The sequence below is a fragment of the Plecotus auritus genome (genome assembly GCF_963455305.1).
Source record: "Plecotus auritus genome assembly, chromosome: 2".
Classification (NCBI taxonomy): domain Eukaryota; kingdom Metazoa; phylum Chordata; class Mammalia; order Chiroptera; family Vespertilionidae; genus Plecotus; species Plecotus auritus.
In genome coordinates, this window is record NC_137771.1 from 131,214,165 (window position 1) to 131,229,787 (window position 15,623).

The window sequence follows — 15,623 nt, forward strand, 5'->3', positions numbered from 1 at the left end:
TCTATCAACTCAGGGAAGCAACCAAAATGCAGAGACAAAGAAACAGATCACAAATGAAAGAAGTGGAGGAAAGCAAATAATTGGATATAGAGTTCAAAACCACGGTTATAAGGTTTTTCAAGAATTTCCTAGAAAAGGCCGATAAATTTAGTGAGACCCTCAAGAACATGAAAAAGGACCAACTAGAAATTAAGCATACACTGACTGAAATAAAAAAAATATTATACAGAGATCTAACAGCAGACTAGAGGAACACAAGAATCAAGTCAAAGATTTGAAATACAAAGAAGCAAAAAACACTCAACCGGAAAAGAAAAAAGAAAAAAGAATCCAAAAATTTGAAGATAGTATAAGGAGCCTCTAGGACAACTTCAAGCGTACCAACATCAGAATTATGGGGGTGCCAGAAGAAGAGAGAGAGCAAGATACTGAAAGCCTATTTGAAGAAATAATGACCAAAAACTTCCCCCACCTAGTGAAAGAAATAGACTTACAAGTCCAGGAAGTGCACAGAACCCCAAACAAAAGGAATCCAAAGAGGACCACACCAAGACACATCATAATTAAAATGCCAAGAGCAAAAGATAAAGAGAGAATATTAAAAGCAGCAAGAGAGCACCTACAAGGGAGCACCCATACGACTATCAGCTGATTTTTCAACAGAAACTATGCAGACCAGACGGGAGTAGCAAGAAATATTCAAAGTGATGAATAGCAAGAACCTACAACCAAGATTACTCTACCCAGCAAAGCTATCATTCAGAATTGAAGGTCAGATAAAGAGCTTCACAGATAAGAAAAAGCTGAAGGAGTTCATCACCACCAAACCAGTATTATATGAAATGCTGAAAGGTATTTTTTAAGAAGTGGAAGAAGAAGAAAAAGGTAAAGATAAAAATTATGAACAACAAATACATATCTATCAACAAGTGAATCTAAAAATCAAGTGAATAAAAAAATCTGATAAATAGAATAAACTGGTGAATATAATAGAATCAGGGGCATAGAAAGGGAGTGGACTGACAATTCTCGGGGGGGAAAGGGGTATGGAGGGTACAGGAAGAGACTGGACAAAAATTGTACACCTATGGATGAGGACAGTGGTGGGGGGAGGTAAGGGCAGTGGGTGGGGTGGTAACTGGGTGGATGGGAGCTATGGGGGGGGGGAAGAGGAACAATTGTAATAATCTGAACAATAAAGATTTATTAAATTTAAAAAAAAATAAAAAAATAGGAGGAAAATAAACAAGATTTGAGAACATAATTCTGTTTGGTAAAGCATCATCACTTAATGGCATTTGCTAAAAAATGGGATTTTGAGCAATTCTCAAGTGTGGTCCCTGTGCCAGCAGCACTGGTATCATCTGGGTACCTGTGAAAACGCAAATTCTCAGGCCCACCCAGACCTACTGAATCAGACACCCTGAAATGTGTCTTTAACAAGCCAGCCAATTGATTTTGACACACAGTAAAGTTTGAGAACCAATGTTTCAGGGCACTGTTACACAGGTTTTGTGGATGGTATGGATATGGGGAATGGAGAGCGTTTATTAGTAAAGACAATGCCTACGGTATGATCACCACAGAGGGCAGCTGAGGTCATACACCTTAGCCACACTGTGGTGGGAGGAGGGTAAGGTCACTGGAGAAGAGAAGATCCAGGGACTGGGAGGTCGCCATGGTGAAGGATCTCCTGTGAGGATACTGAAATCACCAAAACTGTTTTTGCTTAAAACATTCTCTCAAGGATAAAACTTAAACCCTTTCTTTAATAGGTGCTTTTGTTCTTCCCATATTTAATTATTTTACCTTAAAATAATTTTTAGAAAAGATAAATTTTGAGACTATCATTCTTATTTTAATAAGACACAGTTTACTAATGGTTGGCTTAAAAATGCTTAACCAACTTACTAATTTTAAATGTCTTTTTTCTAAAGCCCTCCTCTTATTGTGTAAAATATTTTTTAAAATTCCTTTCATTAATTATTATTATGACTCTACAGATAAATGCTGGCTCATGCCCTTTCCTTTTTATCTGATGTTCCTACAGAACTTATGAAAAATATAAAGAATTAAATGTTTATTACAAAATGTTCACCATCATACACAAATTAAATGATTAGAGCCAATACCTATTTAACTTTATTAAAAAGGGAAGGAAATCACTCTTCTTAAACCCTAATTTAAATTTCAGGTATCTCAACTGTAGCCACCCAGCTATTTTCTGTTATAGTATTGGCCGTTCACTTGCCCAATTTTGATATTCAAGAAAACCAGGTTAGAGCCTGGTTGCTGTCAGTTGCAGATTCTGCTCAGTGTGCTTTTATATCCACGCTACTATATTCACATGCAGTGTTTTCACTCAAATTCTACTCTTATTTTATGCAGACATTGTTGTCAAAGTAAAAATAGCATTAAAAGTGAAACTGGCATTTCATGATAACTTGGACATCTTTCATAAAGTGGCAAAATTTTAAGCCTAATATAATAATGGCTAATTAACTCCAGATTTCTTTAGGATTTTACTTTGATGTCATTTGTTTATTGTTGGAGTTTACAATGATATAAAGTATGCTATTATGATTACACATTATTTATAGTAGCTGTATCCTTGAGTGCATATTTATCAGCCATATCCTTCAATTTCCTTTTTGATTAACAACACTACACTTTTTCTAAGTTACAATGAATTAATGCATGAGACTTTTAAAATAATGTGCTTCTAGAGCATAGCAACAAATAAAATAAAGATACATTAGTTACAGTTGATCTCAGAAATATATACTAGTAAAATAAGTTTCTAGCACAAGGTTAATTCTTATATTTCCTTTAAAATTTCCTTCTAAATGTCTATGAAAGTAAGTGCTGGTTGTATTTCAAAATCAACCCCCCCCCCTTTTTTTTCTTTCAATAATACAGAACCTGTTGAATTTTAGCAAGACAAATGGCCCTAAGCAAAAACCACAATTCCCAACATTCCTCGTGAATAGGATGGCAAATGTGACTAAGATCTGGCCAAAAGGATGCGTTCATGTCCTTAAAAGGGAATGATTTGATGTCATTTTCATCTTCTCTTCCTGCAGGATACATAGAGAGATGGTGAACACTGTTTATTTTGTGGATAAACACCTGATGATAAAAGAACAATAGGATGGAGATCAGGGAACCAAGATGGAAGCATAGGTAAACACCAGTACTTGCTGTCTCTCACAACCACATCAAAATTACAACTAAAAGACAGAACAACTATCACCCAGAACCATGGGAAAGCTGGCAGAGTGAAATTTCTACAACCAGAGGGGTAAAGAAGAAAGCGCACTGAGACTGGTAGGAGGTGCAGAGATGCAGAACAGGCCGGCACCCGGGTGCACTGCTTTTTTAATCAGGAGGGAGACACAAGCTCCCACTTGGTCTGAACTCCAGTTCTAGGCGAGAATCTGGGGGACCCAGACACATACAGGGAGAAACTCGACTTTCTGGCATCAGGGCAGGAACACAAGGGCGGCTTTCTTTCAGACAGAGGTGCTCACAGCAGTCATTGTTCTTGCGCTGGGACCTCTCCAGTGCAGAGCTGATTAGAAGCCATTGCTGTTTGCTCCACCTTGGAGATACCCTGAGACCCCACTCCACCCAATTTACAACCCCATCCAAGCTGTGTGCAGTGGCTTTTGCATATGAATGGCCTGTCTTTCTCAGCCTAAAACCTTTCAAACAGGCAGCAGCTGGGTCAGAGAGCCCCAATGCTATCAAAAGAAAGTCCAAGGCCTGCAGCAGCAGCTGCCTTGCTTCACAGCTGGGCCTCATCTGGGCACTTCCAAACCCTATACAAAGAGGAGGAATCTGCATATCTCTGTAGCTCCTGCTGGGTGGCCCCAGGCAGTGGCTGGATAACTTCACACCTGCTTGGAGATCCAAGAACCAGTGTACCCAGTGGTCAATGTGAGACCATACCAGATTATAACTCTTCACATCCATAAGAGACACACTCAAGGGCCAGACTCAGCGAACACCAAAGCCCCACTGAAGCAAGTCCTTCCCCATAAGGGTGTTTTTTCTGCACAGCAGCTCTTCCATTGTAGACACAGTTGGTCCTCACAGCCAATTGGCCTGGAGGTCAATTCCTCCCAGTGATACCAACAGCAATCAAAGCTGAACTACAACAATACTGTGCACACAACCCACAAAGGGGTGCACCAAGAGTGCCCACCTCAGGTAATTGGGGAAGCTGAGCCATGGGGCCCTATAGGAAACCTACCACACAAGGCAACTCTATTAACTCAAGGAGACTTAGCAACTCCGCAATACATAGAAACAAACACAGGAAATCAGCCAAAATGCAGAGACAAGAAATATATCACAAATGAAATAAATGGAAGAAAGCAAAATATTGGATATAGAGTTCAAAACCACAGTTATAAAGTTACTCAAGAATCTTCTAGAAACCTCCAAGGAACTTAGTGAGACCTTCAAGGATCTTAGTGAGAATGCCAAAAAAATGGAAAAGGACCAGTCAGAAATTAAGCATACACTGACTGAAATAAAGAGTAATATACAGAAATTCAACAGTAGATTAGAGGATCCCAAGAATCAAGTCCAAGATTTGAAATACGAAGAAGCAAAAAAACACTCAACCAGAAGAGCAAAAAGTAAAAAGAATCCAAAAATATGAAGACAGTGTAAGGAGCCTCTAGGACAACTTCAAGTGTATCAACATCTGAATTATGGGGGTGCCAGAAGAAGAGAGAGAGCAAGATACTGAAAACCTATCTGAGGAAATAATGACAGAAAACTTCCCCTACCTGGTGAAAGAAACATACTTATAAGTCCAGAAAGCACAGAGAACCCCAAACAAAAGGAATCCAAAGAGGACCACACCAAGACACATCATAATTAAAAAGCCAAGGGCAAAAGACAAAGAGAGAATCTTAAAAGCAGCAAGAGAAAAACAGTTAGTTACCAACAAGGGAGCACCCATACGACTGTCAGCTTATTTCTCAACAGAAACTATGCAGGCCAGACGGGAGTGGCAAGAAATATTCAAAGTGATGAATAGCAAGAACCTACAACCAAGATTACTCTACCCAGCAAAGCTATCATTCAGAATTGAAGGTCAGATAAAGAGCTTCACAGACAAGAAAAAGCTGAAGGAGTTCATCACCACCAAACCAGTATTATATGAAATGCTGAAGGGTATTCTAGAAGACAAAGATGAAGACGAAGACAAAGAAGACAAAGAAGACGAAGACAAAGAGGACGAAGAAGACTAAGAAGAAGAAGAAAAATTATGAACAACAAAGTGACAACAAATACATATCTATCAACAAGTGAATCTAAAAATCAAATAAATAAAAAATGTGATGAACAGAATAAACTGGTGAATGTAATAGAATCAGGGGCATGGAAAGGGAGCAGACTGACAATTCTCGGGGGTGGGGGGGCGGGGGGGCGGGGGGGGCGGGGTGGAGGTGTAGGGGGTGTGGGAAGAGATTGGACAAAGATCTTACATCTATGGATGAGGACAGTTGTGGGGCGAGGGCCTGGGGTTGGGTTGGAATGGGGTGGAGGGGAGCTATGGGGGGAAAAAAGAGGAACATCTGTAATAATCTGAACAATAAACATTAAGAAAAAGAGCAATAGAATGTGAAGAAACTGTTTTGTATACAGAGCAGACATAGCCAATACATAGAGCCCCTACTAACCTGATCTTTTACTTCACAGAGAAACAAACCATCTGCCCTGTTTAAAATACTTATTTTGTATCTTGGCCTTCTGTGTGTCTACTTTGGAGAAGTAGGTCCTTTGCCCATTTTTTAATTACATTGTTTGTCTTCCTTTTGTTAAGTTGTATGAGTTCCTTACATATTTTGGATATTAACCCCTTCTCAGACGTATCATTGGCAAATATGTTCTCCCATGCAGTGAGCTCCCTTTGCATTTTGTTGATGGTCTCCTTTGCTGTGCAGAAGCTTTTTATTTTGATGTAGTCCCATTTGTTTATTTTCTCCTTAGTTTCCTCTGCCCTAGGAGCTGTATCGGTAAACACATTGCTACGAGACATGTCTGAGATTTTGCTACCTATGGTTTCTTCTAGGATTTTTATGGCTTCACCACTTACATTTAAAGCTTTTATCCATTTTTAGTTTATTCTTGTGTATAGTGTAAGTTGGTGGGCATACAGAAGGCCAAGAGACACATGGAAAAATGCTCAAAGTCACTGATCATCATAGAGATTCAAATTAAAATAACAATGAGGTTTCACCTCACACTTGTCAGAATGGCTGCCATCAACAACTCAACAAATGACAAATGCTGGTGAAGAGGTAGAGAAAAGGGAACCCTAGTACACTGCCGGTGGGCATGCAGATTAGTGCAACCATTATGGAAAACAGTATGGAGTTTCCTCAAAAAAATTAAATATGGAACTGCCACTTGATCCAGTGACCCCACTTCTAGAAATATATCCTAAGAAACCTGAAACACCAATCAGAAAGAATGTATGCACCCCTCTGTTCAGAGCAGCACAGTTTTCAATAGCTAATGTCTGGAAACAGTCCAAGTGCCCATCAGTAGATGACTGGATCAAAAAGCTGTGGTACATTTATACCATGGAATACTATGCAGCACTAAAAAAAAAAAAAAAAAAAAAAAAGGAGGTGAAAGTATTTTCACACTTAGGCATAGGGACTAGTCTACATTTAAAATGTAAAATCTAGCCCTAACCGGTTTGGCTCAGTGGATAGAGCATCAGCCTGCGGACTCAAGAGTCCCAGGTTCGATTCTGGTCAAGGGTATGTACCTTGGTTGCGGGCACATCCCCAGTAGGGACTGTGCAGGAGGCAGTTGATTGATGTTTCTAACTCTCTATCCCTCTCCCTTCCTCTCTGTAAAAAATCAATAAAATATATTTAAAAAATAAATAAATAAAAATAAAATAAAATAAAATGTAAAATCTACCTTGCCTTGTAATGTTCTGGTTTACATAGCTATAAGTTAACTATATATAATGTGTGTGTGTGATTAGCACTATCCTCTCCTTTGAGGATTCTTACTGTAAACTGTCCTCACATTGATGTCATGAGGAATAATGTCATCTACTAGTAATTAAGATTCTTTTTTTTATTAAGGTATTATATGTGAACATATCTTACCATTGAGTAATTAGGATTCTATGAAATATCCAACTTGAAATGTTATATAGGTTGTATTTGTATATATTCACACATGTGCATATAAATATATATGCTTTTTTGCATGTGTTTTATTGACTATCCCTAACAATTAAAAGATATCAGATTATTTTCTGTTTTCCCCAAGTTTATCACTGTCATTGCTAGTTGCTCATAGAAAACAAATCATATTAGGATTTGCAAAGGTTTATCATTTTAGCCAAGGGCCATATTTGGCAGTGTTATTAAGAAGTCACATGATTGTAAAGTAAACTAAAAATTACAGCAACATAGCATAATGGTTAAGAAAACAATCTCTATAGCTAGATCTCCTGGGTTTGAATCCCAGCTCTACCAACTATCAGCTAGTAAACAAGTTATATAATCAGTATGCCTCTATTTCCTCATCTGAAAAATGGGATGGTAATAATAGAACTTGCCAGATAGGGTGTTAGGAGGACCAATTCAGTTATTATTCATAAAGTTTTTAAACCAGTACATAGCACACAGAAGGGCTATAAAATAATAAAAGGAAAAATTTACAAGAAACAAATCTGATACTTTAGCCTAGTTTATGCTAAAAATTCTGCAAAGTTGTTCAATGCACATTTTAAATTGTAAAATACTTATTTTGCAACCTGAATTTTTAAAGTAAAGAAAATAGAGAAATAAAGGGTTCAACAGGTTTCTGGGATTTTTTTTTCCTTGTCCTTATTGCTTATCTCTCAAGGTGACCTTTCTGGGAAAACGTATGTTACTGTTCTCTGAGCTGTGTATGATTAGTTTCTTCATCACACACAGACAAATTAGGAAGGCTGCTGTGGTGCCCAGAAATCATCCGTTAAACAGAGTCAAAATTAATGATAATATTGAATTCCCTTTGTGTTTGAATTTCATCTATCCAGCGCGCAATTATAAATGAGCTTTCAAAGAAAGCTACCCATTAGCGGTTAATTGATAATGACTTCAGAAAGCAATTCCTATACTGCCATTGGTATTTCACCAACAACCTCCTACTTTCTGCAGGGTTTTAGCTGAAAATAAAAAAGGAAAACAAGACTTCACAACCCAAGCCTTTCCTCATCCTGAGCCCTGCCATGAATATTGCCAATGCACAGAAATCGGGCTTAATACTCACAAGCTGGTATATTTAAAGGAAGCAACTGAACTATTTCTTTTTCACCATAATTTATTTTACCTTGAATAAAATAGATACAGATATTGTAATAGTAACAGATTTCTACTTTTGTGTCAAAAGTGAGTATTTTTCAAAGTTAGAGTAAGTTTTCGATAAGAAAATATCTGGAACAGAGATGATATGTTCTTCACCCAGAGAAAAATAACACCTAATTATTAATTTGGGGTAAGAGTGACATCACCCCAAAACTGGACTCTTCTCCCTCTATGGTACTCACCTAAATGACTAAATATTCTAACCTCTGGCACATCCCACAGTAAACCCACTTTATACTAGTAGTCTCCTAACTCACTGGTTCCAAACTATAAGGAAAAAAGAATTAAGCACTGTCCATCTATATATGTAATGTAAAGAAATTATAAAACAAATTTCAATCTTAATTTGAAATAATTACAAGCCCTTATTTGAAGTTTTACGTACATTTAATTTATAATCTTCTTCCCAAAAAAATGACCGCTTATGATTTTTAAAATATAATGTAATTATTCATAAATAAAATGAAAAAGAAAAACTAGTTACAATGAAAATGGTCAGAAGGATAGAAGGGCCGGAGGGCAAGGAGGCAAGATAATGTCACAGAACTCAGGAGTAGGGTGGTTACAGCAAAGTTACAAGTAGCTTAATTTTAGGTTTTCTGACAGACAAGAGAAAAGTGGAAACCATGAGATAAAAATAAGCATTTCAAATCTTCATGAAAAAGCCAAACTTTCTCTTCTATTAAGTTTTCTAAACAGTAACTCATAAGGATCTTTATATTAAAAGTAACACAAAATGCTTAAGACTCATTAAAATGAGCTGTAATTTCCACCCCAATATTTATTTATTTTTACTCTGACATCAACAGTATTCCCCCCCTATAAATAGCAATTCTATCGGTCTCAAATGCCTAAACTCAAAGAATATAATTTAAAATTATGAACACACAGTTTTATAAATTTCACTTTCTGTATAATATGGATATGCAAAAATATTTCCAACAGTGGCAAATGCACTTATCTGATGGTCCCATCAATTTCATCAATGCAGTAAACACTTATTAACTAGATTCTATTAATCAAAATTACTAGGTCCCAAGGACGCAAAGATTACTGAGACACTGTTCCTATCCTCAAAAAGTTCAGTCTAAAGCACACACCTATCATCACCGTAAGTAAGGAGGGAACAGGCTCTAGAGACGTTTTTAGCAGAAGGAGTTGTTGGTAAGTAGAAACTCGAGTTTGAAATTATGGAAAACTTGACCAGAAATAAATAAAACATAAGCTCTATATCAAAGTCTGGGAGTCTGCCTGTCTACAAAAACCAGGGAAAGCCGCTCCATGTAAAATGAGTGTTGTCTTTTCATTTGCTGAAACATGACCAGATAGTATTTGAGAAACTGCAAGTAATTCAGTGTGAATAACATACCAAATTGTTATGGACTGAATGTTTGTGTCTCCCCCCTCCCCGCCCCAAATTAATATGTTGACCATCCCCATTGAAAAGGTATTAGGAGGTGAGGCCTATGGGAAATAATTAGGATTAGATGAGGTCATGAGGTGGAGCCCTCAGTCAGGAGAGAGCTGGCTTCCTCTCTCTGCTCTCAGCCAGGGGAGAATACAATGAGAAGTTGGCAGTTTGTAATCAGCTGAGGTTCCTCTCTAGGCCTCCACCACACTTACCCCCGGATCTCAGACTTCAGTCTTCAGCACTGTGAGAATAAATGTCTGCTGTTTATTAACCACCTAGCCTATGGTACTTCATTATGGTAGCCCAGACTGAGTGAGACAAGGATAAAAAAAAAAAGCAAAGCTAGAAAGGAGTCCAGAGGCCAGGGCATGGACGGCTTTGTATGACAAGCTAAGATGCATGGATTTCAGCGCAGAGGCCAATGTTGTTCAATTCTTTTAAAATGGAGAAATTGTCATTTAGATATAATCATACACAGGAGCCCAATTATAGAACAGAAAAAAGATTTCCTATTTCAAGAGAGTGAGAGGGAATCTGCAAACTAGCCAGGTCAGCTTCTTAATATAGAGTTTAAAAACCCTGGCTATAATCAAACCAGGGGTGGGGAGAGCTCATCACAAAGGATTTAAAGCAGAAGAATAATATGAGCAGGTTTGAGATCTTAAAATGATGACTACAGCTATAATATAAAAACGGACTAGGGAAAAATGAGAGCCAGTTATGAGATTAAGACCACTTTAGGAAACTAGTAAGAAATAAAACCCTATATTAGGGCAGATGGTAGTAAAATTTTTAGAACATCAGGATAAAGAGAAAATACAAGTGACTACCAAGAGAAAAGGCCAATTACGAGCAAAGGAGTAAGAATCAAATAATCAGGATTTTTATCAGCAACACTGGATATAAGACAAAACTGTTGTGATATCTTCAACATGCTAAGAGTAAAGAACTTTGAATCTAGCTACCTGTAATAAAATTAAATCCTAGACAAAGTGTGAACTACATAAGGTCTCAAGCCATTGCTCAAAGAACTTCTATAGGATGTGCCATAGGAAAACAAAGTGCTAACAAGTGAGTTGCAGAAAACAGTGATTTCTGACAAGTTTCATTTGGCAGGTGGTACGTAGCAAAAGGTTGTTATTTTTACCCATGGCATAACTAGAAATGACCACTCAGGAACTGCAGAATACTGAAATCCTATCACAGGCCATGACACTGTGGAACTCACTTAGGTGTTTATGTGAAATACTGATAAGAATATGTGGTGCAGATAATTCATAATGGTAAATGCGATTTATTGCTTCATTCATAGTTCTTGAATTAAATCACCATCATCCAGTAATTTGTAGGGGCAGGATGGAAACCAATGAATGGGAAGTGAGGATATAGAAGAAAAAAAATGTATCTGACAGTAAGTTCTTCTTTCTAGAAATCTGTACCAAATATGAGAAAAAAGAGCAACTTTGGGGTCCATTAAAAGTGGGTAATTTTTGTTAATTAAAAATAGAAGACTTCAGCACTTTTATATCAGAAAGCTCTGACACCCAATTCCAGCTAGATGTCCTACAATTCAACTCAATAGTGACACTATCTACCTGTGCTTCTGATAGAAGGCTAGAGATTGGTGGGTCCAAAACCTCTCTGTCCTTGGGCTCCATCAATTTGCTAGAGTGGCTCACAGAACTCAGCGAAACATTTTACTGACTAGGTCACTAGTTTATTATAAGCGGAAATAACTCAGGAACAGCCAGATGGAAAAGATGAGTAGAGCAAATTACATGGAAAGGGCAGGGAGCTTCCATAACCTCTCTGAGCAGTCCACTCTCACATCTTCCTGCTCACCACACAGTAGCTCTTCAAACTCCATCCTTTTGGTTTTTATGAAAGCTTCCTTACATAGGCATGCATGAATAAATCACTGGCCTTTGGAAACTGGCTTAATCATCTGGCCCTGAGGTCAAGGGGTGGGGAAAAAAGTTCTAACTCAACTGATCATATGGCTGGTTCTCCCTAGCACCCAAACTTAGGTGATTTCCAAAGGCCACCTCATTAACATAAAAAAGGCACCTTTGTTCTCTCACCACTTAGGATATTCCAAGGGTTTTAGGAGCTCCATGCCAGGAATGGGGTAAAAGACCAAATAAACATCTTACCTAATAATAGACAAACATATAAATTGACCGTACCTCCGCTATACCACCGGCCAATCAGCAAATTAACCCAACAAAGATGGCGGTTAATTTGCATACACAGGCACTGAGTGATGGGGGGTGGGATGCTTCTGCCCCACCCCCAGTCTCTCAGGGCCTTTGGGCAGCGTGGGAAGATGGGGCTGGAGTGGAAAGAGGCGGCTCTGGGGCCTGAGCAGAAAGGGGCTGGGCCGGAGTGGAAAGGCAGTGCCAGCAGCCAGGGAAAGGAAAGCCCATTCCAGCACAAATATTCGTGCATCGGGCTTCTAGTTTATTATAAATCACAATACCACATAAATGCTCTACGAGAGTATGAGTATTTATTTGAAGAAAATGAGATCATTAAGGGTCAACATCCTGAAGAAAGCACAGGTTAAAGAATACATTGGTCATTATTAAAAATTATTGAGGGGTTTTTTTAGGTAATAAATAATGCTGATTTAAGAAAAAGCAAAAATGAATATCTGTCAAATTTAGCAATTGTGTCGCCTTACAATGTTTTCAGAATAAAATATCCTGAAATAAATTCACAATTTTGTTTAATTTCCTCATACATCTGACATCTTTATAAATCAATCAATTTAAGTCAAACTGACCAGTGAAGGGGACCAAAAGTTTTGCTACCCCAAACTATGCCTTTGGAGATAGTGATTTTAAGCTATTTTTTTAAGAAACAAAAAACTCAGACAGGCCCTTTGACCCTTCCCCCTTTCTTGCCTAAGAAATTGAGATAGAAAGGCCTGCTCCAGGAAGGGAATCCTAGGGCAGTGGTGGGCAAACTCATCAGTCAACAGAGTGGCAAACAGCGGCTCGCAAGCGGCATGTGGCTCGTGAGCCGCAGTTTGCCGACCACTGTCCTAGGGTATCCACCTTACCTTAGATAAGAAGGCTCCAGGCATGGGCCAGGTAGCTAGATCCCTCAGTGTCTGGATTGCTTAGCAAGAATATGATTACCCTGCCTGTTCCTCTGTTCCGCAGCTACCTATAAATTGCCTATTTCCTTCAAAATCTCGAACCACTGCTCCCTTTCTCCTTCCTCTATGGCATATAAACCCACCTGCCCAATATGTTTCAGGTCTCATATCTTACGACACCCCTGGCATGTATATCAGTAATAAACTTTGCCCTTTTTCTCCTGCTAAACCGTCTCTGTTGATTTGACTATTAACCAGCGACAACTTTCAAGGTGGGAGAAAAAGTATTTTTTTTAACCCCCACACCACTAATTCTCACATAGAATTGACTGATACTTGTGCAATCTTGCTTTGCTTTCTATTCTTTTATTTTCTTACCAGAGGCCCAGTGCACAAAATTCGTGCACGGGGGGGGGGGGGGGGGTGTCCCTCAGACCAGCCTGCACCCTCTCCAACCTGGGACCCCTCGAGGGATGTCTGACTGCCCATTTAGGCCTCATCCCAGTAGGATCGAGCCTAAACGGGCAGTCGGACATCCCTATCACAATCCAGGACTGCTGGCTCCCAACTGCTCACCTGTCTGCCTTCCTGATTGCCCCTAACTGCTTCTGGCTGCCAGCCTGATCACCCCCTAACAACTCCCTGCCAGCCTGATTGATGCCTAACTGCTCCCCTGCCAGGCTGTTTGCCCCTAACTGCTCTCCCCTGCAGGCCTGGTAACCCCTAACTGCCCTCCCCTGCAGGTCTGGTCACCCCTAACTGCACTCCCCTGCAGGCCTGGTCACCCCTAACTGCACTCCCCTGCAGGCCTGGTCCCAACCAACTGCTCTCCCCTGCAGGCCTGGGTCCCCTCCAACTGTCCTTCACTGCAGGCTCGGTCGCCCCCAACTTCCCTCCTCTGCTGGCCTGGTCACCCCTAACTGCCCTCCCGTGCAGGCTTGATCACCCCCAACTGCCCTCCCTTGCAGGCCTGGTACCTCCCAACTGCCCTCCCCTGCTGGCCCTCTTGTGTCCACATGGGGGCAGGATCTTTGACCACATAGGGGCAGCCATCTTGTGTGTTGGAGTTATGATCAATTTGCACATTACTTTTATTAGATAGGATAGAGGCCTGGTGCATGGGTGGGGGCCAGCTGGTTTGCCCTGAAGGGTGTCCCGGATCAGGGTGGGGGTTCCCTTGGGGTGTGGGGCAGCCTGGGAGGGGCCTGTGGTGGTTTGCAAGCAGGCCACGCCCCCTGGCAACCCAAGCGGAGGCCCTGGTATCTGGGATTTATTTTCTATAATTAAAACTTTGTAGCCTTGAGTGGAGGCCTGGGCCAGCCAGGGTTTGTGGAAAGCTTGGTTTCCTCCATTGGCGTGGAAACCTAAGCCTCCTGCCACAGCCATCTTGGTTGGGTTAATTTGCATAGTTGCTCCTGATTGGCTGGTGGGCATGGCTTGTGGGTGTAGCAGAGTGATAGTTAATTTGCATATTACATCCATTAATTCCTTCAAGACAAAGCTTAAAATGCTTCTCCTCCCATAATCATTCCCTAACTTTTCAAACTGTGACCTTTAGTCTTCCCCATACACTTTCCCAATAATCTATCTCTAATCCTTGTCCTCTCTACCATCTTATCCCTTGGGTTCTTTCTCAACCCCATGAATATTTAGCCAAAAATAAAGATAACTAAATCACTAAGAAATAAATAAAAATAAAAGAAACAACTATATATTCCACATGCTTATTCCTGCTTTGTCATAAACTTCTCAAAAAAATACATGCTTCTTCCTCTACTACCTTACCAGCCACAGAATGCTAAATCAACTCCTTTGCTTAGGGGATGTTTCTCCAAGTGGACAATAAATTCAAAGTGCAGGCATTTTTTTTTTATTATATCTTCATTCACATAAATCCAGGAAGGAAAGTGCAATGCTTCAAGTACAGGAAATATAAATTCAAATATGTGTTAACTAAGATATTAAGAAAAGGAGCAAAATTTGATAAAGAAATAAATGTAGAGCAAGTTCAAAATATAATGCAACTCTCCCACTTTCTATCTCATCCTTCCTCTAGGCCAATGGTTGGCAAACTGCGGCTCACAAGCCACATGCAGCTCTCAAGCCGCGGTTTGCCGCTCTGTTGATTAATGAGTTTGCCAACCACTGGACTTGACTAAATGTTACCGTGTAGCTGGAAGCTGTGAGGATTAGGCAATTGTGGCATATTGTGTGCAAAGAGGTAAAGGGTAGCATAACAGTGGTCGGCAAACTCATTAGTCAACAGAGCGGCAAACTGTGGCTCGCGAGCAGCATGTGGCTCGCGAGCCGCGGTTTGCCGACCACTCCTCTAGGCAGAGTTAGTTACTCTACACACTGGCAAGTAGTCTGCTTTGGAAATTTACACATTTATGTTGTGTTTTCTATCAACATTATAGAGAGCTTCAGAAGAAAATGAATCAATTAGCAAGCCTTTATTCTTATCTGCAGAGGAAGACAATTTCCTACTATGTTATTTAGGTTCATTAATATTCATATTATATTTTTTCAAACACAAAGAATTATAATCTCTGTGGTAAGAAAAAGTGCATCTAATTCTAACTATGCATTCTCCCACAAATTAGATGTTTCGGGGTTTTAGAGGCTGATTAAGTTGAACCAGGTACAGATGAAGTGAGTAAATAATTTTCTGTGGGTCATGGGGAAGAAAATCTTTATCACATATAATAAT

At 39.6% G+C, this 15,623-nt stretch overlaps 1 protein-coding gene across 1 annotated transcript in view; it reads right to left on the reverse strand.

Annotated features, from left to right (window-relative positions):
• The window catches only part of GBE1 (1,4-alpha-glucan branching enzyme 1), a 385,578-nt gene that overhangs the window by 228,248 nt on the left and 141,707 nt on the right, over nucleotides 1-15,623 (reverse strand). The gene's annotated exons all lie outside the window — the stretch shown is intronic.